Source organism: Camelus ferus, chromosome 30, assembly GCF_009834535.1.
Source record: "Camelus ferus isolate YT-003-E chromosome 30, BCGSAC_Cfer_1.0, whole genome shotgun sequence".
Classification (NCBI taxonomy): domain Eukaryota; kingdom Metazoa; phylum Chordata; class Mammalia; order Artiodactyla; family Camelidae; genus Camelus; species Camelus ferus.
The window spans coordinates 19,403,414-19,428,558 of record NC_045725.1 but is presented as its reverse complement, the minus strand read 5'-3'; the positions used below and the strand labels follow the sequence as shown (position 1 = coordinate 19,428,558).

Sequence of the window (25,145 nt, the reverse complement as noted above, 5' to 3'; positions counted from 1 at the left end):
GAAACACCTGGAATCTTATACCCTTAACTTTAGGTCTTGAAATAAAAAGCAGTTAACTATGTTCTAGGGGTGCTGACTTGAACCAAACTACGCTTTTTTGTAGGAACACAGCCTCTAGCTTTGCTCTGGGACATTTCACTGGCTTCAATAGTTTTCAGATAACTAGATAACGTTGTTCTGGGTGGGAGGCTCTCGGAAACCAATTTACTGTGACCACTTGAACCAACACACGCGAACGCACCCTCCTCGCTGCAACACTCGGAGCAGAATTCAGAAGGAACGGGGTAAAAACACTGGAAGACACAAATCACCTTTGATTTCTCTGTGGCTGTTTCACGTGAGGACATGCCAAGATAGCCCGGCTTCCCTCACTAAGTGATTGCCCCTTAAGTGAAACTCTAAACGCATTATGATGATGGTGAATTGTTATCTGCTTGTTTTTGAGGTGCAGATGGAAGGAAGCTGCCAATGCTGCGCCTGGTTCTTTTTCGACCCTGACCAGCTGTTTGACAGGCAAGGACCAAAGCACAGACAGACAACCAGCCGGTTTCCTGCGGCCGCCCGCGCACACATCCCGCCGCACCCGGATCTCCGCGGAGCCGCGGCCCCTCGCCCCCGGCTCACTTCCTTCCCGCGCGGGAGCCGAGCCAGCCCCGGGTGGGTGGGGACACATTCCTGCAGCAACAGCCCGGCTCCCCCAACTCACCAGCCTGCGAAGTTCCCTGGGCGAGAAGTGTCAGGTTTCTGGGGCTTCCTTCCCCTTCCCGAGCCCGTGACCTCCTGGGCTCCGCCACCAGCCTCGACCCGGGCTCGGCCTCCCAGGGCTACCGTCCTGGGGACAGCTCCTGCTTTCGCAACCTGTGGCGCGGGATCGGGCCCACGCCGGCCAGTCCCCGGCGCCCGCCCGCGAGCACTGCGAGTGGCACGACTCGTAGCACCACCCCCGGGCCCGCCGAGGCGCCGGGATCTGGGAGGTTTGTGTGAGAAGAAGGCGTGTCTCCCGGCCCGGGGCGGGCGTGCGGCGCTCACCCCAGGCTGATCCTGGGGCTGACTCAAAGGCGCTCGGCTCCGGCTTCAGTTCTTCAAGCGCTGGCAGCCAGCTCATTTTGAGTCCTTGATTTTCGCGTGTGCTCTTTGCTTTTTCTTATTCAGAGAGCCCAGGGCACTGTGAGAAGTGCTTCCAATGCACTGCATTCTCTCCCGGGAGGGGTGGGGAGGTGAGAGTCTCATTAACTAGAGAGCGAGCCAGGAACTGGCACTGGGGAGCAGAGAAAGGAAATAAAAGGGGCTGGATGGAAATCCGTGTTTTAAAAGTTAGGATCTATTCATATGAATACGTTAATCAGTGTGAACCACCCTAATCTTTGCCTCCTAAAATCATTTCAGAGATCTGCCGGTTAAGTAGGAGTCCTGTCTATGAAGTCAGGAGTCAGGAGCACACACATTCACTGAGCTGAGCTTTATTAAGTACCTGCTACGTGGCAGACCTTGCTCCAGACACTTTCAATTCATCCGTCCACAACCAAGATCCTGGCTGGCCCTGTTGCGGTCACATTTCAGACGACTCTGCCATCTCTGGTATACAGCCTGATGGCACAGGTGAAAATCCGAAGTTGAACATATAACAGCAATTGATTTTTTCCCTCTGTGAAGAAAATCAAAAAGTTCCAAATCTGTTGCTTGCATTCATGTTGGTAAACAACAAAGTGATTGCTTAAATTTTCATTGTTTGACCCAGTTCTGACAGGGTGCCTTAGAGACAATCTGGGAGGCACTGCCATTGTCAGCTAGGCATTATCTCCTGGAGAAGTGCTGTGGAAGAGGAGGGGAAGAAAAAAGAGCCTAAAACCAAAACCAAATGCAAACAAACAATAGCAAAGCATTGGAAAAGATATATGTTGGAGAACACATTTGGTTTCACAGAAATCTGTCTATTCCATTAGGAAAACACAGACAAATTTCCATTCTCTGTGCCTCAGTGTTCTTATCTTGAAAATGGGGATGATAAAATTCCTTCATAGGGTTAGTGTGAATAAATGAGTTCATACCAGCAAAGTACAGAGAACAGTGCCCAGCACAGTGAACTCTATATGTGCATGGGCTCGACTTATTATTTTGTAAGTATATGGAGCACGTATCTACTTCATTCTCCCAAAGTAAGGTCCGGTTCATCAAAATTATTCTGATCTACTAGGAAAAAGCATAATAGGTTCAGGTTGTAGATTTTCAAAACACATATTCTGGGAATCTTATATTTATAGTAAATCTACTCTGCATCCATCAACAGTATCTATATAACAACTGTGTGTCTATGGGCCCTGAGAGAGATAAAAGAAATGCATAAACAACTTCGACTTTCTTCCACTGTGTAGCACATTAATTTAAAATGATTCTCTGCACATGATCTAAAATGGCAATTTGTCTTCTTCACCTAGTTCATGTGTTCACTTCCACTAACCCTAACAGCTATTACTTCCCGTGTTCAGGAGCGTTAATAAAGCCCTGTCCCCAGATCATCTCATTTGACTTTCACAGCACTGCTTTGAAAGAAGCAAGGCATCTATTATTTTTATTGTCCCTATTTTTAAGAATGAAGAAACTGAGGTTGCGTAAGTCCCGACAATGTGCCCAGAATCACGAAGGTCCATGAATGTAGAACTCAGGTCTGCTGCTCAGGAAGGCAGAGCTCACCGCGCTCAGGACACCGTGCTGCCTCCCTCCTGCTTCTGGAAAAAGTGCCTGTCGTGAGGAAGTCTAACACACATTTATCTTCTCTTCTCCTCGTCACCCTTCCCCAGATAAGGAAGGAAGTGTGCCAGCGGCCTCACGGAGTTAACTTGCAGGGACAGCTTTTCTGTAGTCACTTGCCACTGAAGTCCTGCCTTTCAGGTTCCGAGGCTCAGAGGCACGAGTGTTACCTGGTGACGCTGCCAACCATTCAAGAGAGGTGGAACTTTTCCTTCCCAGTGTGAAGAGGGGTCCAAGGAGAAGGCAGGGGGACGACATGAGCGAAATGATTCTTGGCCACTTCATGAAGGCCACTTTGACCGGAAGTAGAGCAGAATAAAAGACCCTGGGGAGCCAGTGAAAACAAGGCGACAGCATCTTGTGTCATAACAAACATTAAATGCCTTTCTGCGTCTGGAGTTTATGTGGCACAAATTAAGTAGACAATTTCTGTTTGATAATGATAAACAGGTTTATCATTGAATAAATACAGCACTGAGGTAAACAGACACATAAATATACATGGAAGACTCCTCGTTAGAAACGGTAAATTGACCACGTGTTTTACCTCCCCTTCCCCGAACTCCTCAGACACAAGTATAAATTAATGTTCTGAATGTTATGAAATCGTAACGACAACTAAAAGGGAGAAGAGACATCAAGAGACAAAAGAAACTGCAATGGATTGTTTGGAAGAACCTAAGTCAGACGGAGGCTCAGTAACGCTGAGAAGAGGAGGAGTCTGTACACTGCGTGCCTCAAGAAAGGGTTATGGGTAAGAAGCAAGACAGTTCTCCCTACATAACTTGGGAAGCTCAGGCCCAGGAGACAAAAATACCACCATGGAAGGAGGCCAGCTGGTGGGGTGAACACCAGGGTCTGGTTAGATGTCTGTATACAGAATGCTTGGACCCAAAGTTCCCTTCCCCACTGCCGTGCAAGCAACCAACCATAAGTTCCTCCATCTGCTCAACTCAGCCTTCAGGAGACTGGAGGTTTATTTCCTGGAGAAAGTAAACTAGAGTAATTTGTGGTTTAACAAGATGAACTGAACAAATGCATTTTTATTTTGCTCCTACAGAAAATGAATTAAAAAGAAATGTACATACAAGACAGTAAAAAAAAAACCTCTTGTAATTGAAAATATACTCAAAAATTTAAAAATTTGACAGGTGGGTTATAAGATGAAAAGTTCAGGAGAATAAATTTTTAATTAAGTAATTAATTATCTAAACACACCAAAATATATCATTCTGATATATTAGAAGCCCAGGAATAAAGAGAAGAACCTAAAACATCTTCTAGAAACATAGAGCAGATCACATACGAAGGAAAGGAATAAAAATTGCACTGGATTTCTCAAGAGCAATAATGGGTCCATGAAAATTCTTTAAAATGCCTTTGCATTTTATAAATATAATTATTTTGAAATGAGAATTGTATAGCCAGACAAAATGTCAGCCAAGTGTGATTAAAGATATTTTTAGACATGTAAGAATTCAAAAATGTACTTCCTTTACTGTTTTTAAGGGAGGATCCCCAAACAAGCTTATAAATCAAAAAAGATGTAGAGATGGAACCCAGGAAATGGAGGCCCAACACAGGTGGGTAACAATCGGCCTGGAGGGAAACAAAAGGGAAGACTGCAGTAGAAAAGTCTCCAACAAAAAAAAAAAAAAAAAGAAAAGAAAAAAATTATTTAATGTACACACACATTTGAAAAATTATTGAGAATGTCTGTGTAGTGGAGGCTGGAAGTGCTCATCCAAGTTCATGTTCTCTTTTTCTTGAGTACCCCACTAGATTTCAATCCTTAGCCCTTTGCCAGAAGGGAGGCATATAACTGAGTTCTAGCCAATGATATGTGGTCAGTAGTGACGCACATCACTTCCAGAACATTCCCATAAAATGACCTATGAGATTCTCTATGCTTTCCCTGTTTCCTTATTAGTATCCAGACACAAAGACTCAGTGAAGAGCTCTGAGACCCTAGAATAAATTACAGCCTCGATATGAAAGAAATTTGTGGCTCTGAATGATTGTGTGGCGTAGAAACCCTAGCTGCCACATATTGGACTGTGACATGAGCAAGAAACAAACTTACTCTGAAATAAGCCACTGAGACTTTTTTTTAATTGTTTGTTAAAGCAGTTAGACTATTTTGACTCTTACAGTTTGAAAGATCATTTGGGAGCATTTATGAATAATTTACAGTAGGTACAAAGTATGCTAACAAGGTGGGGAAAAAAGGATATTAATAACTCTAGGAAAAACAAAAGGTTATGAGAAAGGAAACATACTGATAATATAGCATTTCATTCAGATGTGAAATTGTAATTATAATTAGAAAATGGAAACACTGACAAGAGAGTAACCATAAACTATGATACAACTGCATGTGGAGGGTGTACTATAGGGAGATGGTATATCTGTGTGCAAAACAACTAAATTCTCAACTATTGTAACAGAGTCAATAAACAATGTGTGAAATTGCCAAATAAACAGTAGGATAAGCAAACCATGTAGAAACATGCGAGTATGTACAATAAAAATCCACTGAAAAAGTCAAATGTTTTCCTGTGGGGATTGAGACTGGGTCTTAGAAGGAGACCTGTATTAGTTTATAAGAACTTGAACACCATTTTTTTAAAACTATGAGATATATTACCTTAATAGAAATAATGTTAAAGTAGGCTTAAAATATACATAGGGAAGTAAAAGACATTTGTTCAACAGAGAAAACATGACAATTTATTATTAAAGTATTTGCATATATTTTTTGCATTGTAACCTACAAACAGTGGAGAAAGTGAATCTGGGGTGCAGACTGAAAGATAGATTTGAAAGGACTGTACAGTCTTTTATTCACTCAACAAACATTTAAGTAACGTGTGCCCAGTACTTGAGGATATCAGACATGGGGTTAAAGTGAAGAACACAGAGGAAAAATATAAGGTGCTCTATAAGGAAATGAGTATTTTAAAGCTTTAAGCAATAAATATATTTGGTTTCTTCTCTTGTCCTAGGTGATATGAGCCACTGACTTAACTTTTAGGGTAAGATACTGCCTTTCATCTTTCAAAATACTCTTAAAACCTGCCATCTTGTCTCTCGAGTTGAAACCCACACTGATGAGTTCAGAGGTTTCCTAATTCACCCCACTCCTGGGACTGCAGAAAAGACTTTGCCAGGTGGTCACACATGAGGCTGCCTCCACCCTCCGCTGATCTGTAGTTCACATGATGTATGTCTAATCACAAATAAAAATCAACTCCTCCCCAGTTTGAGGAAACCCCATAGCATGACTAAAACTCACAAGACTGGACTCCCAGGTCACGCCAGTTTTCCTCACTGCTTTTAACGATGTAACGTCAAGCAATATATATGCCTACGTGAACTATTACAGGCAAATTACTTTAAGTGTGTAACACATCAAAACCTATTTTAGGCACCAAAGTGGACTTGCTCACGTAATTATATGTACAGCATCTATTCTATGGTTTGTTTTAACCTCCCCACTTCTAACTTTCTTTTGCCTCAAGTTTCTTAGAATGTGAAATGGACGTACACTGGGATATTACGTAGAAATTATTTATAAGAGTCTAATTCTTTCTATGTTAAAGGAACATTCTATGGGAAGGGGACCAAATGGTATCATGAGTTATGTTTGTATATAGCCACAGTAGTGTGGTTATGCCATAATTCTGTCTATGGAGAGTATTAGACCCCTTTATAAACTAAGAAATGTTATAATTACGGACAAAATTACAATTACAAAGTTGCTCACGCAATTTATCAGATTGATTAAGGAGAAATAAATTAGTATTAATAAAAACTCAGTAGATAAGAAAGAATGTAATGATAATACATATACATACACATATAGTTACATATCAACATATATAACTGCATGTGTGAACATAAGTATGGTTACTGACAAGCACATGAAAAACGTAAAGGTGTATATGCTTGATGCTAGCTTTATAGTGAGCTACAAAATAAAATGTTATATGAGCCTATCATACAAGTATAAACAAATGTATGGCGATTCCTTCATTTCCCCAAAATATGTTATCAAAAAATAGTTTTCTTCTTCACAAAGTTTGCTACTTTTTACCTGCAAAAACTTCAAATTGTGACACCATACACTCAGGAATAATTAAATCTTTCTTAAATTACTTTGCCTGTGTTTTAACCAATTATTGGGTAATTCGTCCAAGCATCCAAACTAACAGTGAGCCATAACTTAGGACAATGCTTACACATTGGGACTAATTTATAGTAAAGAATTTAGATTATATTTTTAAAAAGTTATCATTTTAACCCAAATAGGTAACTGCTGTTGATTTATCCTTGAACACGTATTTTTAAAAGAATAGTAATTTACGCAACAAAATTTCACAGTATGCTGGACATAAGAATGTTGTTACTCACTGTATCTCTCCTATGAGACTGAACATTTCCCAGAGTTCTTAACTTATTCAGAATAAGTTTCATGAAGTTCTTCAGTGACTAGCTAAAACCAGGTTAGGATAAAGGATCACTGAGGATTGAGATTAACATCAACACTAGGACAGACATGCTGTGTCCTTTCTGCATGAAAACGGGACTATTAACAACACAGAATTTTAGCCCTTCACCCCTCATCTATAGTTTATTAGTACTAAACAATCAAGTCTTATGCCCAAAATGCTTTGCTTAGGGTTAAGTTTGGATTTAGCACCTACTTTAGTTTTTCACTTCTTTGTGTTTGTTTATACCCTAATTTGTCTCAGAAAGATGATAATTTTTTTCTATAACTGCATAAAGTACAGTAAGAAAAATAAAACTGAAATTGATAACATTTTTAAAAACTAGGCAATAAAAATAAGATCCAAATTTACAAAAGAGAATATTCAGATATCCAGCAACCATAAAAAGGTGCTCACCATCATTAGTCATCAGAGAAATGCAAATTAAACCATAATGAGATACAGCTATGCACCTACCAGGGTGAGTAAAACAAAATAATAAGTGCTGGTGAGGAGGTGGAGCAAATAAAATGTTCACTCGCTGCCAGTGGGTTTGGTTTGACTATCTTAGAAAACCGAACCTGGGCAGAGATATGGCCCACTTTAAATATATGGTTTGTAGAACTCTGTTATATGTTCACCAGAAGTCATTCACAAGAGCTATTTGTTGTAGCTGCAAGCTGAAAAGAACCTAATGTCCATTAATAATAAGAAAAAAAATTAAATATCAGTGTATTCATAAATGGAATATTACACATCAGTGAGCATAAAGTATGTCTACGTGCAACATTAGCGAATCTCACAGGCATAATACTGAATGAGAATACCCAGACACAAGCAATATATCCTCTAGAATTCCCTATATGTAAATTTCAAAGTCAGGCCAAATTAATCTATAGTGTTAGCAGTCAAAACGGTGATAATCCTGTGGGGACTGGAGTCGTGACTGAGAAGAGACATAAGAGGGCTTCTCATGATGTTCTGTTTCTTCATTTGCATGCTGCCTATGTAGGTATACTTGTTTTGTGAAGTTTATTCGGGCTTATATGTACGACCTGTACACATTCCCATATGTATTTTGTTCAGCAATAAAATTATCTTAAAATGTAAGTTAACAACAAATTAAAATTGAAATGAGGTTTAAGATTGAAAAAGAGAATGTGAAAGGATAAAGTCCGAAGTTCGACTAGTACAGAAAAATCTCTTTTCTAACATTAGTTATATTTGTTAGAGACCATGAAGTCAGTATGATTCATTACGTACATGAAAAACAAATGTGTTGCTCAAGAGACATCTATCCATTCATAGAATTAAGGTCTTGCTCCCATGCTCATAAAGAGGAGTCATCTTACATAATGAGCTCTGACTTCCAGAACATCCTGATAGTAAAACACCACAAGGAATTGGGGTGGCCTCTTAAAATGGCCATCAGTGCAGACGGATGGCATTAATAGTAAATTTGAGTTCAGTAACCGTAAGTAAGTAGCTCTATGGGTAAATGAGGGGCTGGCAAAACTACATTCTTTGCAGGTTTAATCTAATTGAGGGACTGATTTTAGAGTAAGGGACTGATAGGTTTTATCCTCAGTACATAGATTTTGGTAAGTCCTCAGGCAAGTGGACTTGGGGCTGTCTCCCCAGCAGCACTTGGAGAGCAACCATTGTATTGCTGGTTAAATGAGCATCCATGGGCTTCAGCCAATGAGGGCAAGAGTGACATCTTGTTATGAAAGCTGAGAAGCTTGGCATGGGTATGTGTCTGCATAGAAGGGCTCCCTAGTGCTGCTCAAGGTTACACCAAGGGAGGCTCCTCAGCAAGCAGTTTGGGGTCTCCTGTAACACACACATCACATCCCTGAAGTTCCACTTCGTGGAGCATTAGTCCAATCCTTGGAGGAAAAAAAACTGAACTAAGTGTAACCCATACATTTTCCATGGAACAACGTTACCTGTAAGTGGGTGAAATTCTTTCTTGCAGAGTGAAATAATCTTACTCTTTTTATATATAAAACACAGATATACATATAGCACATAAACAGATACGCAGTCTACCTGTGGCATTAAAATTTCATGGTTGGGGGCAGTTATGGGAAAAAAATGACGGAAAAGGCTTCTTGGGTGAGGGGTTGTGTGAAATAAGGGTTAGGAAACACTGATGTAATCAAATGCAAAACACAAAATAATAACAGCTACCCTTCTCCGGCCCCAACTCAGAGAAGTATTCACAGACATTTAAACATTTAAACTGGATCACCATAACCTCATCCAGTATCCTTCAATAGAAATAATTTGTAATATATATTCTCAGGTAAATGAGTAAGTTAACTCAGTTAAATGTTGGAATATGTCTTATAAAAAGACAAATTTGGTTTTAGAATATTAATACTTTACCTTGGTTATTGTTCTATTAATGTCACTCCTACGCTGGGAAAATAAAAATTGCATTGTACTGCTTAACAATCTTGGTCTTTCTATGATCTGTAGTAGGAGGGGGTGGATATAGCTTGCTCAGTAAGTGTACCTTGTGGTTGTTAAAAATAAAAAGTAGCCGGAGGGTAATATGCTCTGGAGCACTCGAGTGGAATATCTGCTTGAAATTTATTTTTAAAAATAGCATTTTTTTTTCCACTGTAACTGGTGAAACAATGCAAAACCACACAAAGAAAAGTTCCCTGATTCCATTCCATCCTCTGCCCTTGAGTTAATCAAAGGTATTTCCACAAGCTTCTTTATTTCTTCCAGCTTTATTGCGATATAATTGACGTAGGACATTGTGTAAGTTTAAGGTGTACCATGTATTGATTTTATATATGAATATACTGCAAACTGATGACCACAGTAAGGTTAGTTAATCACCTCACATAGCTAAAATTTTCTGTGTGTGGTGAGGACTTTTAAAATCCACTCTGTCAGGCAACTTTCAAATACACAATATAGTATTGTTAACTCTATTCACCATACTGTATATGGCATTCCCAGAAACTGACTCATCTTATAACTGGAAATTCGTACCCTTTGACCACCTTCACCATTTCCTCCACCCTCCACCCTCCACCCCCTGCCACTGGCAACTACCAATCTGCTCTCGGTTTCTACAAGTTCGGTTTTTTAGATTCCACATATAAGTGAGATCTTAAGTGTCTTTCTCTTTCTGACTTATTTCACTAAGCAGAATGCCCTCTAGTTTCATCTATGTTACAGCAAATGGCAGGCCTTCCTTCTTTAATGGCTGAATAATATTCCATTGTGTGTGTATCACGTTTTCTTTATCCATTTTTCCATCAATGGACACTTAAGATTGTTTCCATGTCTTGGCTACTGTAAATAATGCTACAGTGAACATGTCGGTGCAGATATCTCTTCAAGATAGTGATTTCATGTCCTTTGGTCAAACACCCAGAAGTGGAATTGCTGGATCATATGGCAGTCCTATTTTTAATTTACCAAAGAATCTCTATAAATGTTTTCCGTAGTGACTGCAACTATCTGCATTATCACCAACAGGGCACAAGCCTTCCCTTTTCTCCACGTCCTCACCAACACTTGTTATCTCTTGGCTTTTTGATAACAGACATTCTAATGGGTAAGAGATATTTCACGGTTTCTGTTTCCATGATAATTATCTGATGTTGAGCACTTTTTCATTTGAGTATCTTCCTTGGAAAAATGTCTATTCAGATCCTTTGCCATTTTTAAATTGAATTATTTGTGGGGTTTTTTGTTATTGATTTGTATGAGTTCTTTATATATTTTGGATATAAATCCCTTATCAGATATGTGGTTTGCAAATATTTTTTCCCATGCTGTAGCTTGCCTTTTCATTTTGTTGATCAGTTTCTTTTTTTTTAAACATTTTTTATTGATTTATAATCATTTTACAACGTTGTTTCAAATTCCAGTGTAGAGCACAATTTTTCAGTTATACATGAACATATATATATATTCATTGTCATATTTTTTTCTCTGTGAGCTACCATAAGATCTTGTATATATTTCCCTGTGCTATACAGTATAATCTTGTTTATCTATTCTACAATTTTGAAATCCCAGTCTATCCCTTCCCACCCCCCACCCCCTTGGCAACCACAAGTTTGTATTCTATGTCTATGAGTCTATTTCTGTTTTGTATTTATGCTTTGTTTGTTTGTTTTAGATTCCACATATGAGCGATCTCATATGGTATTTTCCTTTCTCTTTCTGGCTTACTTCACTTAGAATGACATTCTCCAGGAGCATCCATGTTGCTGCAAATGGCGTTATGTTGTCAGTTTTTATGGCTCTGTTGATCAGTTTCTTTGCTGTGCATAAGCTTTTTGGTTTGATGTGGTCTTACCTGTTCTATTTTGCTTCTGCTGCTTGTGCTTTGGATGTCATATCCATAAAATCATCGCCAAGATTGATGTCAAAGAGCTTTTTCCGTGTTTCCTTAGGAATTTTATGGTTTCAGGTCTTACGTTTGAGTCTTTAATCCACTCTGAGTTACTTTCGAGTGTTGTAAGATAGGGGTCCATTTCCATTCTTTTGTGTGTGAACATCCAGTTTTCCCAGCCCCATTTATTGAAGACACTATCATTTTTCTGCTGAGGATTCTTGACTCTCTTTCCAAATATTGGTTGACCATTATATGTATGCACAAGCTTCTTAATGTTCATATACAGGTTTTTTTTTTAAAAAAGAATAGTTATATAAATAAATCTGGATCATAAATCCGGGTCTATAATAGCTTTCCCGTTACAATGTAAAAGTTGAGTAGTTGCTGCAACAAAGGAGCAGCTATATGACCCACGAGCTTGAAACACTTAATATCTGACCCTTTACAAAGAAAAGTTTGCTGTCCCCAACAATAGAGCATTTAGTTAAATAAATCCTTGTTCATCCATTTGATGGAAAATTGAATCCATTAATGTGTCGTTGTAAAAGAATGTTTAATTAAATGAAAATAGATTCACAACGCATATGAACCAAGCAATTTAAAACAATACACAGGCTGAAGTCAGTTTTTGTTCATACACATCTGCATCTGTATCTGTGTCTATACACACACACACACAGTACTACGTGGGGTGCTTAGAATTGAAGTTGCCCATCGGTCAGAGTCTGATGGGCCCAAGATCCATTTCTGAGCCTACCAATTACGAATTGTGTGGAAACGGGTTAAGTTACCTTGCCTTATTGTTCCATTTCCTTTTTTATAACACTGGAGATGTGCTATCTGTGCAACACAGATAGCTCTCATCCCCTTCCAAAAACTGCTCTGAGGTGAATTAACATAGCATTACCTGTCCCTTACGGTGGTTTAATTATGAAATGAAACGGAAGTTTGAATGTGATGTCTAGCACAGAGCAAAGCATACTACATTATAAATTCTCCTTCTCCCTCTGCTTCCAATAGACAATAGGAGAGACAAGAAACTCCTATCTTATTATTTCTTTTTCAATAAGCAGATGGAATAGAGAAAGGAGAAAAGAAAACCCCTTTCAAAGCCTGGGACATTCTTCACCACAGTGATAGACAAGGACCACAAAGCCCCAGAGAAAAAAAGCCACAACTGACAGCAACATGAGAAAAGGGTATTAATGTATTTCTATGCCATGACATCTGGTTTCTTCTCTGAATTATGTCAATTAAGGCCATAACTGCAGAGGATGAAGGAGCAACTATGCCTCTTTACTCATTCTCTTCCCCATGCATTGACTTAGAATTATCATTTACATCAAGAAGCGGTAAAATATGTCTTAACTTATTAGCTTTATTTGCCATTATTTTGTGTATTTATATCATACATATATAGAGATATGCATATATGTGTACCTATGTGTGTATGTATATATATACACATACATATATATACATGTGTATACATACATACATAGGGGTAATTTTCCTTACATTAAAGGTTAAATTATTCATTTTATATTTAAACCATTAGAAATAAGAATGTGATTAACAAATGTAATTCCTAAAATGTCCTTGTTACTTAATGTGGAGTCACAGAAACTCAAAATCTGAAAGCAATCGTCCAGGTCAGAATTTTCCAGACTCTCCTCCAAGGAACACTGAGTAGGAAGGGTTCTGCAGTCAGTCTGCTTTGGGAAACACTGCTTCTGCTACTGCCTCTTCACATTCACAATGAGGGCAGCAAACACATTAAAGTGTCTGCAGTAATAGAACTCTTCAGTCTAACTGAGTCTGTCTTATCTTAAATAATTTGGCAATGAAAGTTCTTTACTCATAAACTCCTATTTCACATCTCCTAGAAGTATTGTTCCCAGAACATCTGTAAGCCTTCATCTAGTTTAATTCACTCTTTCTATAGATAAGGAAACATAACCGTGTATAACAAAAAAGTGCACTCTGCAACTCATAGCCTCAGTTCATTTCTGTTTGCCAGCCATTGAGCTAAATGTTGTCCAGATCCTGAAATAATGCTGAATACCTGTTTATCTTCCCTCCAGCCCCAAACTCAAAAAATGGCAATGAAAGAATTAAAAAGGTATTAACCCACAGAGACAAGGGTAAGAAAAAGGAGCAACAGATTATTTTGACGTTAACAAGCAGATGCATGTGTGCTAACTGCCTTAGCAGGGTGGCGGAAACCGCTAAGTCTCCACATGGGGGACACAGAGGAGGACGGCGGATTCACTAGAGACACACAGGACTGCTTAAATATCGTGTGCGTATGAAGCTGACATACAAGGACTTAGTGAACATCGCTATGTACATTCCTCCTCTCCCACTCAAAGTTTAGGAAATGCCTATTTCTGAGTGACTCAGGTGGGTGGTGAAGCACAGAAAGGCTAAAAGAAGAGCAATAAAACAATCTAGATTCTTATGATTATTCAATTTTTTCATAGGAAATGCATCAGTTTCAAGTAACCGTCACTGAGCACCGACTATATAAAAGTGATGGACTAGATTCTGGGGATACAAAGATTATCTCACAGTAAAATTCATATGAAAGCCATGATTCCTGGCCTTAAGAAGTTTACCACTGCAGGGGTTGGGGGATTCATAAAGTTTTGCTGCCTTTTTCAGACATTTATTCAACAGGTAATTTAGTGAGCTCCTGCAAATTTTGTGAGGTCCCAAGTTTGAATTTCAGAACTGTATTAGTTCAAATAAATTCCATAACCACTCTAATCCCCTGTTTCCCCTTTCATATAAAAGGGATAATAATCACGTCGTAAGCTGCATGCCTGAAAACACTTTGATAGATATTTCTGATAAATATATAAAAATAAGAAAACACAGAAGTTCCTGGAATTAAGTTTTGTTCAACCAAATTTATTGGGAGCCTACTAAGCGAGAGGACTTACAACGAAACCCAAAAGTTTAATCTTACCAGAAGTGAACGGGGTACGGGGAAGGGATTACAGATGGGCAGGAGGCCACGTTAGAGGTGACGGATCTATTCACTGTCTTGACTGTAGTGATGGTTTCATGACTAAAATTCATGTGTCAAATACATCAAATTGTATACTTTAATTAGGTCCAGTTTATGAATTAAACTTCAATAAAGCTGCTTTAAAAAAAGGAACACAAACATAAAACTAGGCTTGAACCCCAACCCCTTAAAGGGGACACCATCGTCTTTATATTGAACACCTCCCCCTCCTACTTTTAACTCCCTCAGTGTGGGGTGCATTGTAAGCACTGGTTCTTCTATTTTACATTTTGAAGATGTTGACTTGTTTAAAGATGTTTACATACATACATGGTATACTTTTGATAATTTTTCAGATCAATATTCTTGGAACTTCAACTTACACAAATGTTGAAAAGTTGGACAGTGAGAAAAATAAGATTATGATTACTTAGATTCTTAATAGTAAAACCAAGGTTTTCAAGCTTTTTAAAAATCAATACAATCCAAAATATCATTATCTGTACATAAATTGGCATGAATGTACTCTACAAAGCAAATGAAGAAAGACAGCCCAATTTTCTAAGAAATTATTCCTAATGTGGGATCGATTTAGTAATGTTTACACCTAATTTTTGGATCGTGCCTCATACAGCATGCAGGTAGCCAGCTCAAAAGACGTGCTGCTGTATTGAAGGGAGTGATTATTTTATAATCAACCATCTACTTAATGAAAGCATTTCTAAGAATGTTTGGCTCCGAACACTTGGTTTTGACTTTTGTACTAGCTAAGCTTTTACTGCAATAACAGACTACCATAAATCACTTCAATCTGCAGTATCTTAAACCAACGTTTATTCTCTAACTGGGAAAATTTCATTCAAAATATTTTATCATGTATTCATTACTCTAATAACTCTTTCCTTAGGGAAAGTTTTCCTGTGGACCCTGGGTTGCATCACGGCCTTCCTTTTGCTTTCTCTGAGCGATCAATCTGTTCATAGTTCCTGGTCTAGTAAACACTCTTCTCATTTTTGAGCATGGCTAGATATTAACTAATTACTGTTCATATCTTTATTTTAATTAATTATTTTAATTTTAATTAATATTTTAATTTTAAGTAATATTTCATATTAATTATATGAAATCTATATTAATTATTTTAATTAATATAATCATATTAATTCTGTTATTTTAGTGATGGCGTATTTGACTGTGTTTTCTGATTGAAAACTGGAAGCTTTTAAAGTTATGTACATGTATGTGTACACGATAGTCATTTTACATTTTTGACTGTAGATTGGAAAGAATAAACTGATTTCATTTGTTCAGTAAGGAACTGAGTGATCGGTCATAACACATATTTTTAAAACAAAGTCACTAGTATACTGGCTTCGTCTGAATAGGCTGACGTGTGGTGTCTTTGTTGACGACTGTCAGGAATTTCCAATGCTCCTCACTATCTAGTTCTTCTCTACTTCAGTGTCTGCGAAGATGGACACTTTCCTGCCCTCTGATGTTTGCCTGGGCTATGGGATTGGTTTCAGCCAATGAAATATGGACAGGGTGATGGGTGCTATTCCAGGAGGAAACATTTCGGAGCCAGTGCGCACTCTGCCTCGGTGATCACAGAAGCACGGGTGGGATCGGAGATGCCAAGAGACCACAGCAGCCGGGAGCACTGGGCCAGCACGCGGAGGACAGGGACAGCTGCCTTGAATGGGGCGCCCAGACCACATGTGAATAAGAAATAAAACTGCTCAGATACAGGGACTGTTTGTTAACACAGCACGGCTGAACTCATCCAGATGAGTACAAAGAACGTACGGTACCTTAGGAAGTTATCAACGAACAGATTTTAAATACTCCTAATGGCATACATAGTATGTAACCGACTTTGTTTGTTCTTACAGGATACCTTACTTTTATTATGACGGAAACTGGCTTTTGACTAGTTTTTAGTCAATGTTTAACATGTAATTAGTGCAAAATTTAACTCCTATTTTGAAAGATACAAACAGACTGGGAACAAGAAAAAGACCTAAAAGACCAAGCCGTAGTGCCATGCACATCTATGTTCAGAGATAGAGGATATCCCTGGAGATGATGAAATGATAAGGCGAATGCTAAGGTCTCATTTATTTTCTGAACTCTTTCTTCCCCGTAGTTCAGACATGGCGGTTTTTGCAGTCTGCGTGCTGCCAGCACGGAGCTATCCCATTTCCAGAACTCATCTGTGAGCGCAAGTGTCGATGGAGGGTGTGGCAAACTTGGTCAGTTCGATGGAGGGTGTGGCAAACTTGGTCGGTTCCCCACTGAGCGCTCAAGAACAAAACCATTACAACATAGCCAACAAGACGTTACAGGTGGTGCTTAAATCCCACAAAGGTATCATTACTGATACTCATCCACCAGGAATAAGATGAGCTTGTTTCCATGGCTGGCTGTCAAATGATATGCGTGTTGACAAAGTTAGGAAATTTGCTGGTTTTGTCAAAGGCTGGGGGTTAGTGGTGTGAGTCAAGTTATTGTGGTCACCCCTGTAAAGCCCCAAGTTCCTGGGGAGGTTATGTTGTTAGGGCAAAAAGGTGAGGACTTATAAAAGCCTCCTCAACTCTTCTGTGTGTTGCCCATTCCTACGTGAAAAGTTTAACCCTCAAAATAAGGCTTATCCTCAAAGTCAGCATCCATCAACGTTCGGCTTTTCTTTTCTGAATACTGATACTGCACGTGAGGGTGATATCTCAGAGCAGGACAAGAAGAGTTGAATGAAAATGAAATGCCAGTTGATGTAACTAAACCTCAAAAAGTCGTTCAGCATTTCAGAATAAGCTTACCATCTTCTATGCAGTGCAATTTGCTCAAACCTACTCACGTTTACTTGTAAGAGATTTAGAATGTTTATTTCTGATTTTGAGCAGGTCGACGGTAGTGCTGTGATTAATTTTTTGAATGTTATTTTTGCTAGTTGTTAACAGTTTACACATGGTGTTAAAGACTCATGTTTCTGACCCACTTGACCATCCCAGCTTGATCACAACTAACAAAACATCCTGAAAGCTAATCTATGCCATTACGCATTTGAAAGATGTTTACAAAAATTGCATGTATATAGATCTCAGACATGTATTTACATTCTACATAAGTTATCTTCTTTCATAGATTTGAAAATTTCAAAGACTTAGATTAATATATTGACATTAAATTTTAACAGTTCTTCCTATTTGTTCCTGTGAACATTCATTGTCATTTTCAACCCATATTTATCTTTAAATAAGGATTTTTCTATTGTTTAAGAGTATAATGTAGAGACAGTAAGATTCACCATTTCTAGTGTATAATTCTGTAAGTTTTGGTAAATGTATTTGGTAAATGTCATTCAGTCACCACTGTCAGATACAGAAAACTTTCATCATCTCAAAAATTCCTCCATGCTCCCTGACCCCAGCCTTCCAGCAATTACTGATCTGTTTTTTGTCCCTTTATTTTTGCCTTTTGAAGAATGTCAAATAAATGGAATCATATGGTAGATAACCTTTTTAGTATGGTTTCTTTCACTCAGCTTAATGTGAGTGGGTTTTTTTTTTATCATACACTGCCATTTCTCAAAATTTGGTTTCTTAATTCATATAACATTAAATATACATTTCTGCCGCACTTTTGTAATCTGATGTTTCTTATCTAGCCATTTCTAATGTAAATTAGAGAGATCAATTTCCTCAAAGTCTGTGGGAACAAATTCCTTTCCACTTCAGTGTCTTTGTTCAGGTTGCTTTCCCCTCCTGAAATACCAAACCCAGCACCTTGACTCGTTCAAATCCTTCATGTGTCCCTACAGGATCAGATCAAGTCCTGCCTTCTCAAATAGTTCTCTCTGAAAAATACAGCCTAAAACAAACCCTGTGTTGAATTGATTGGTCATGTAATACCCGAATTGTTTCAGTTTATTTATGTTTTCTCCCCAGCCAGACTGTAAGGTCTCTGAGAGCAAGATAAGCTTCTAGCATGAGAAGGATGCATGCTGAGACCTATGACAAAGATCCGCAAAGAAGTCACTTGAGAATCCCTGCGAAGGGGTGTTGAGGAAGAGCAGGGGGCTGGTACGCCTTCATAAACCAGACCGCCGGGAGTTCAGGCAGAGTGAGATGTTATACTAGTTCCCCAGTGAGTGTGCACAATGAGAAGGAGATTTTCTTTTGTGGACAGTATGTTTAATTGGTATGGCTTTGAGGATCTGATGAAGATTGGTGTTACCACTGCTCACTGATTCACTGGCTGCAGAAACAGTGCTGGTGACTTCTAGTTGTCTTCAGAATTAACAGCTGGAGGGGGAACGGCAAGTTCTTAACTGAGGAGCAGATGACTGCAAAAGAGTTGTTAAATGAATACTATTTCTTGATGTAAAGACTGCAAAAAGGAACTTGAAATCTTCTATGAGAGCCATGAGATACAACACCTGGAACTAAGTAACCCAAGGAAAGGTCACAGGTCAGTGTTAGTCGTCAATGGCTCCCTCAGATTCCAGGGAAACTCGTATTTCCTTCACGGTGGCGAAGAGCCAAGGGATTCAAAACGAAGCCCATAGACACGGCTATGTGACAGTCACATGCTTTCCACTGTGAGAATTTCCAAACTGCAGACACTCTGCATTAGGATCAGCAGTCACATGAATCAGTGATTAAAGAGCCACAGATTCTTAAACGATACGCCTAATGCCTTTATTTCAGTAGAAAATGTATTTCCTACAAACAGGGACAACCAGTGGCTCTTAATACTATCTTATTAAGTAAGCAATTTTACAGACATTTAGGTGAGCAAAGCTTAAATATTTTTCAAAATACACAGACTGAGAAGAGACTGTGATAAAAACATGCCCCACCCACCACTGCTTCAGTCCTTGGTCATTTCTCCTGTCTTTGAAAGATGTCTTAGAAATGTGTTCATTTCTCTGCAGATCCATGCAGGTAAATGCACCCTTTTCCCTAACACATTCTCCATGTGTAAGTCACCTTGCAAGTGACCGATGAAAAGAGCATGCCTTTTTAACACCTAACTGACCTAACAGAAAAAGAGACTGAACTAGAGAATCAATATGATGATAATTTTTAATTTTTATTGTGACATAATTCCTAACTTTTGAATTCGGTATAAATTTGATCTCTTAAAAATATGAATGAGAAAGAAGGAACAGTGCCCCAGAGTGTCAGGCAGACTGAGTTTTTTCATTTGTTATTTGGATACTCCACGCTTGTCCACACTTGGAATCAAAGCGACTAGCAAAGCAAGGAGATGAAAGAAGAGACAGCCCCTGGAATCAGTCCTCTCCGCCCCCCCGCAAGGTAACACACAATACGCTCCGTGTCACAGCAGGCTTCATCTCTCTAGGAAGACGTGGCTTCTGAGCCAAGCAGATGATTCAGATACCAGCACAATCCCCAGTCCTTGACCTAAGGCTGAGCACACTGCTTATCTGTACGGGTTGTCAACATATCTCAAAAACTGTGACTCTCCACCAAGCACAGGATGTGGGCATCGGAAACAAACAAGGAGGCAGCAGCAAAGTGCTCCGTATCTCTGAAGGAAATCCCACAGCTTGCAAGCAAATCAAGTGAACTGAATACATCGTTCAGTTTTATCACAGTGGGTCGTGAGGAAGCAGCTAAAGCAGATGCTCTACAACAGAGCAACAAGAACAAATGAGCACGGAATTTCACGTGTAAGGGGTCTGCCTCAGCTTACAAGTAATAAAGGCATGATTTTGATGGAGTAGTATTTACTTATTCAATCCATGCATTTGGGGACCTAAATTAAATTTTCCAATACAGTGAGAAAAAAAAATCAGTGCTTTCAGAAGCATTTTTATTACTCAACATGGAATCCAATCTCTTGAACCTTGGTCTTCAATTTAGAAACTTAGTTTCGAACAACAACTAAAAGTACCTGTTTAGTGAATGTCGAGTCAACCTCGAGATTACATTCAACTCTGTTCATATTTTCTAAGAATGATCTGCCCTTCGTTTTCAGGGCATGTTAGCACCCGATCTCTAAACTCACAATCCCCATGCTAGGATTTTCAAGTCAACACTATGGACTGGAGTCTTTTCAGAAAGGGAAGTCTTCAGCCACACTGGGATAAAGTCAAACTACTCACAGATTCCCCAAATGTATAGAGCAAATCATTACCATTTAAGATTGAGAAAATTGCTCTGTGCTTTGGCTATACCTAGGACAATTAAAGTAGAAAGACACAAATCTATGCAACTGGAGAAAAAGGCAAATGTAAAATTTTACCATTATACAGACGCTGATGGGGGAAAAAATGAACCAGAAGGAAAAAGGGTCTGGAACTATAAATGTTTCTATGGTGTTTTCTTGTAGAGCCTTTTGTTGGAATGAATGCCATCGTGACCCCCTCGTCTACCTAAGTTTTTCCCCTTGCTACCTCTCTGACACTTGTTGAGAATCCTCCTTCCCTTCCCGGCCCAAAACACCACTCAGAATAAATGCAAGAAGCCAGCACGGTGCCTCGTGCACTTGGTAAGGCTTTGTTGCCCACTAGCTGAGATTTTAAGGAGGGGGTCCTTGAATTGAACTGAGACCTCCAGAAAGCCCTCCCTCTCAGCTCTGCCACATCTGTCTCAACACTGCATGCAAACAGCCCATAGCGGTCAAAATCTAAAACAAAACAAAACAAGTAACAAAACCTTCAAACATATGCGAAACAGGTGTCTACATAGTAAGAAGCTCCCATCTGTCCTTCACCCAGAGACCCCACTCAAGTTGGACCTGCTGTCCCAAGAATATCTTTTAGAGCAAAAGCATCCAACGTCAACCGGAACCACGTGTTTCACTCAATTATCACATATCTTCGATTTTTTTAATCTAGGATAGCTACTCAGCCTCTTCGCATCTTCATGACCCTGACATTCTTGAAGGCGACAAACCAGCTATTTTAGGGAGTGTCTCTCAGTTTGGATTTGTCTGATGTTTCCTCCTTCCCTAACAGTCAAACTTTCATGTAATAGGAGTCTCACAGGGATCCTGTAAAAATGCAGATTCTGATTAATAAGATTATGGTGAGAGTCTTGGTTCTGCATTTCTAACAGACTCCTAGGCCACTGATGGTGCTGACCGCACTCTGATCAAAAAGAGCCCATAAGACACCCGTGGAGAAGTGGAGGCTATAATCAGGGCTGATTACCCACCTCCCCCTTCCTCAGGACGAATCCCACCACCCTTGATGCTTGTTTAATGCTGTCACATCCAGAAGTTCAAGTCTTCCAAAATGATTGACTTCACCACCAGAAATCCCAACCTTCTAGAACTACTGACTTGCCCTATTCCCAAATGAACACCCAGACTTGTCCTGACCATCATCTTATGAAAAGTTCCATCATTCTCCCAGTTGTTTAACTCTAAAATCAAGAAGTCATTCTTAATTCTTCTCTCTGGCTCTGCTCCCACAGCCAATCTGGCGACAGGATCTAATTCCAGAACATCCCAAATCTGTTTACTTCTATTTGTCTCTGCTGCTCTTAATGCACTCCATATCACCCTTATCTCCTGCACGACTGAAGTTACTTTCCATCTGGTCTCCCTGCTTCCACTCATTCCCCTCCCACAGCCACCAGAGAGATCTTTTCAAAATAACATGCCGGGTTCTTCTGCTTAAACACCTCCAGTGCCTACTTACTACATTTAAGAACGTGCACACACGCGCACACAGACACACACACACACACACACACACACACACACACAAACCCAGCTCCTTTCTTTTCTGCAAGGACTTGTGTAACTTCTCTCATCTCACTCTGGTCTACTTGTTTTTTCTCTGACCAGCCATGCTTCATGCTCCTTCTGCCTTGGATAAGCTTCCTCCTGAACACAGTTTGCTACTTCTTATTACTCAGACCTCTGTTCAAAAGCCATCCCCTCTGAGGACCTCCTGACAGACTCATCTGAAACTGCCCCCTTCCCCAATTTCTGTACTTCTCCACCCACTACTTTTATTTTCATCATAAGCATCATCACTGTGTGAAACTATGTTATTTGTAGAAGGAACACTGTGTTATTTTTTGTCTTTGATGTACTTAAGTTCTGATGCCAGATATAACATAAGCTCTCGATAAATATTAGCTGGAAAAAAAGTGAACGAAAAGAGAATAAACAAATGGTATCCTAAATCAAAATATTTTGGTAAGCAAAGGACTGACAATGAGAAATTGGTAAGGTATCACTTCTCACACGACTGCTCACCGCCAGGGTAACCTTTCCATATCTGCACATGCTCCATCAACACCGATTTCAGACGGGAACACCACTGATGTGAGGCCCTTGGACCACTCCGTTTACTTAAAGGTTTGCGAAATGACACCAGTCCAGTTAGACTCTCTCCTCTTCAGAGTACTGTCCCCCATTCCTGCCACAGATTCTCTTCTGACTTCTCCTGGTTTCAAGAAGGCAAACTGAGCCTACAGGCTTCCACTCCCTTTGCCCCATATTTCACTGAAATAACTAAAGAATTTAAACATAAGAAAATATCTACAGCAGTTTAGGAAAAATCCCTCAGCAAGAAACTTGGAGAATGGCAAAAGATAATGGATTTGTCCTGAGAGAATATCTGATCCACGCTGAGCAGTCTATACATCCAGTCAAGAAAAGAAAGGACCCACTTTGGACATACATGAAGAGGCCCGCTCAACCAGTTCCAGGAGAAAGTCCACCACATACCAAATGCCAAGGCTGGCACTGAGCCAGTGGGGGAGGGCCGACGGAAAGCCTACGGGAACAATGACTGTGCCCCACACCACTCACTCAGCTCTTCCCAAGCAAAGAAACAGAGGAGGAAACTTGGCTCAGCCCAGGAGTAAAATCCCAGGGTTCTCTCTCTGGAAATGTCTTTCCTAACTCCCACTAATAATTACCACACTCTCCAGTGATACTGCCCGAAGCATCGGAGCAGAGAAAAGGACCCTGTGATCTCTGCTAGGGCCGAGCTTCATTGCATCTTTGATAACCTGGACTCCTGCTTCACTCTTGTGGTCGGCCAGCCAACAGAAATGGAAGCTTTGCTGTTTAGAGAATCCACAATCAATCTTACTTAATGGGAAGGGAGAGGGGCCAGGGCACCCTGATCACTCTTGACCTGTGTATATTCTGAAGGGAAGCCCATCAGCTGTTTCATCTCCATCTCCATCTCCGTCTCCATCCTGGCCCCAAATTCGGGCTCACTCCCAGCACTTCTCCACGCTAAAAAACCCAGGAGGGGCAGCTTCCTTAGGGACTAGCACAAAACTACTGACATAAATGCTGGCTAAGCTCAAATCTTCTACAGGTTTTAACCAATCTTGATCAGAGGTACCAAACTCTAAGGCTGTTTCTCACAGAGGGGCTATTTTTGAGTTCCCTCCTACCAGAGGAAGTTGGCAACAGTAAAACACTTCCGGTTATCACAACTGGGTGGTAGAGGGCGCACTGCTGGCATCTGTGGGTAAAAGTCAGAGACACAGTGAAACAACCTAACGTTCACTGGACAGCCTTGCAGTTCCCTACAAAGAGTCACCCGATTCAATAGGTCAGTAGTTCAGAGGTTTAGAAATCCTACTCAAAGGTCAGTGGGTACAGATAGGGAATAGTAAATGTGGAGCTGGCCGTGGACTGCCAGGGCATCACGGGGATGGGAGTGAGTTGGGACACAGCAATATGGGCCCAGTGATGGCAATTTATGAAGAGAGGAAAAGAATCTAGGTTTTTAATGGGTGATTTCTATTGTTGCAAACCAGTTTTACAAGGGGTTTTAGAAATGTTTGAAATCAATGTTATCATGTTGAAAATCAGTCCAAAGTAAAATGCAGGAACAAAACAAATAAAAGAATAAAGCCACTCCATGAGCTAAAATAAAAAAAGCCAGTGGTGAAGATCTGGTCATGGACTGCTGGCTTGTCATCGCAGATTTAGGAATTCATTTATTATACAGGAGCTGACGACAATAATTCAGTTAGGTCTGAGCACCTAGGAGGGCAGACAGCAATTTAAAACTGGGCTTTAGTCTGAGCAATAACTAGAGAAAACGCCTACCAGTAAAAAATATTAATGTAAACAAGAGCTAAATTTAAATAAAATCATATACTTGATAAGATTACAGATGAAGCTGAAGCAGTAAGCAGCGGCCCGATTTGTAATATCTGTAACATATAACTGTTTCAAATAGATGATGCAAAGAATATGCAGAAGAGTGGAAAAATGCAAACAGGTAAATCTCAAAAGAACTGTAAAAAGTTGCAAAAGATGCTCGGTTGCCATGATAATCAAATATATGCAAATAAAAATGAGACAGTTTTCAACATTGGAATTAAAAAGGAAGCACTGTCCCATGTGGCCAGGCAATGGGGAGGGAGAGAGGTACGTGAGTGCACTCTGAGTGGCAGATATAAACTCTTTTTGCAATCTAGAATTTGTATCAAATTTAAAATGTCCACGTTCTTTCATGCACAAGTCCACATCTAATAAATTATCTGAAGGCAACAATCAAACAGGTGGA

At 39.7% G+C, this 25,145-nt stretch overlaps 1 protein-coding gene across 2 annotated transcripts in view; it reads right to left on the bottom strand.

The window, feature by feature from the left end:
* Nucleotides 1-25,145, bottom strand: part of RAB27B (RAB27B, member RAS oncogene family) — a 160,997-nt gene that overhangs the window by 55,348 nt on the left and 80,504 nt on the right. Inside the window, exon 1 of one of the 2 annotated variants that reach the window (XM_006182754.3) lies at nucleotides 707-970. The exons of the other annotated variant lie outside the window; for it this stretch is intronic. The gene's annotated coding sequence lies outside the window, so the exon portion shown is untranslated. Of the gene's footprint in view, nucleotides 1-706; nucleotides 971-25,145 lie in introns of those variants that run through there. 2 annotated transcript variants of the gene reach the window in all.